This window comes from Penaeus chinensis, chromosome 10 (genome assembly GCF_019202785.1).
Source record: "Penaeus chinensis breed Huanghai No. 1 chromosome 10, ASM1920278v2, whole genome shotgun sequence".
NCBI classification, from domain to species: domain Eukaryota; kingdom Metazoa; phylum Arthropoda; class Malacostraca; order Decapoda; family Penaeidae; genus Penaeus; species Penaeus chinensis.
Window position 1 is genome coordinate 37,547,071 of NC_061828.1, and position 2,500 is coordinate 37,549,570.

Below are 2,500 nucleotides of genomic sequence, written 5' to 3' on the forward strand. Positions count from 1 at the left end.
AACAGTAATAATGATGATTGTAACAACAATGACATCAATGATCATTATAATGATGATGACAGTAACAATCATAATAACAATAATAGTGATAATGAAGATGATGATAATAAAGATAATAACAATGACAATCAGAACATCAATGACATGATTAACAACAAAACAGCAACAACAACAATCATACTATTATTAATAAAGATGATTGATAATGATGATACTACTACTACTACAACTAATAACGATTATAATAATATTAATGATGATAATAATGATAAGTGATTATTATCATTATCATTAGCATCATCACTTTTGCGAACATGATTACATTATCATTATTAAAATTACTATTCTAATTATTATTACTATGCTCATTGCAAGTAAAACGACCAAGGAAAGTACGAGAAAACACACGAATATGCCGAAGGCCTTTTCGCATTTACTGCTTCATCAGTAGCAGTAAATGTGAAAAGGCCTTCGGCATATTCGTGTGTTTTCCTGTACTTCCCTTGGATGTTCTTGCAATTTGTTCAACATGAATTCCACTATACTCATTATTACTATTATTATTATTATTATTATTATTATTATTATTATTATTATTGTTATTGTTATTGTTATTATTATTATTATTATTATTATTATTATTATTATTATTATTATTATTATTATTATTATTGTTATTATTATTATTATTATTACTATTATTATTATTAGTTATGTTATAATTAATATTCTTATCATTATCTCTACTTCTACTACTACTACTAATAGTAATTAGTATTAGTAATTATAATGATCATGCTACTACTACTACTACTACTATTACTACTACTATTACTACTACTGCTATTACTACTACTATTACTACTACTGCTATTACTACTACTATTATTATTACTACTATTACTACTACTAGTACTACTACTACTAGTACTACTACTAGTACAACTACTACTATTACTACTGCTACTACTACTACTATTACTTCTACTATTACTACTACTACTATTACTACTACTACTATTACTACTACTATTACTATTACTACTACTACTACTATTAATAATAATAATAATATTACTGATAATAATATTGACATTGATAATAACAAAACTAATAAGGATTACTTGAAAAGAACTGGGGACCAGATGTTGATCGACAAGATACCGATGAGGGACTGTAAGAGAAGACACAAACCTGAGTACGGCGTGGTATCACATTCATGGATAAGGAAGACATGTGAAAGTGTACGGAATAACTGAATACATGAGAAGTCTGATAACCATTAGTAGGAGAGGATGGTACACCCATCCACTAGTAACGGTCGAGACACAAACACTGTGGAATGTGGAATATATGAGGAGAAAATTAGGCTAAGACTTTGAAAATAGAACAGGAAAGCTATTTAAAAATATGCAAATCAAATGGAAGGCTTAGTCCATATCGTACGTAATATCTCGGATGATAATTGGATGGTATTCGGACTTTCAAAACATGTCACGCTAGTAATATAGAAGATAAAATTTGCAAGGGAAAGGGGCATAAGTAATTTATCAATAGAAAGCAATAAAATCCATTGCTCTTAGGACAAGATATAAGTATATGGGAATTCTCGAAGCAATTTTATACCTGAGCATAATGAATTGAAGAAGGTCAGGTTCAAAGCGGAGTGGTTGGAACATCATATCCTTAATACATTATGCATTGGTTGCAAATGTGCAGTATAATGCAAGAAAGAAAAAAACATCACTCACAATACATAGAACTCACCATTCTCGAACAGATGTTGATATACTCGTATTGTGTAAAAAGTGAACAAAAAAATACGAAATCTGAAAAAAAAACATGGGTTGTATTACAAAATAAGAGACACTGTAGGCGGGAAAATAAGAAAGGGAGAGACAAAAAAAAAGGACTACACAAACATTTTTACAAAATAACTAAGGAGGTAGCATGAAAATACAGACGGGATTGGTCGAAGAAAACACTAAAAAGGGAAAATGAAAGTAGCATTATTGTATAGCAGGATTAGGCTTTTGCTACAAACTAGCGTCTAAATAAAATAAATAAACAGGTATCACCGTTGTGTTGAATATGCATGATGAAACACATAGTGAGTGAGTGAACTAAACTATTACACACGTAAAGTGTGACAACATGACGAGGTAGCAGACATTCTATTGGAAATCGTGTGAAAAGTGGGGATTCCTATATGAGCCAAAAAAGATAGTGGGATTTGGTAAGCGTAAAACAGTATTGGACTTCCTCATAGAGACTGGCCAAGCATTAGAACATAACAAGCTCAGATATAATTGTGGCTGATAAGCTGAAGAAAAACACACTCGGTGACAGACGTAGCTTGTCCATTTCCCCTTCGAATAGTAAAGCATAAACTTGAAATGGGTAGAACTTGGAAAATGAATATGAAGATAGTGTCACTTATTATTTGGAACGTTTGGGACTGTAGCAAGAGATACAGATTTTTTTTTTTCAAGCAAATAGT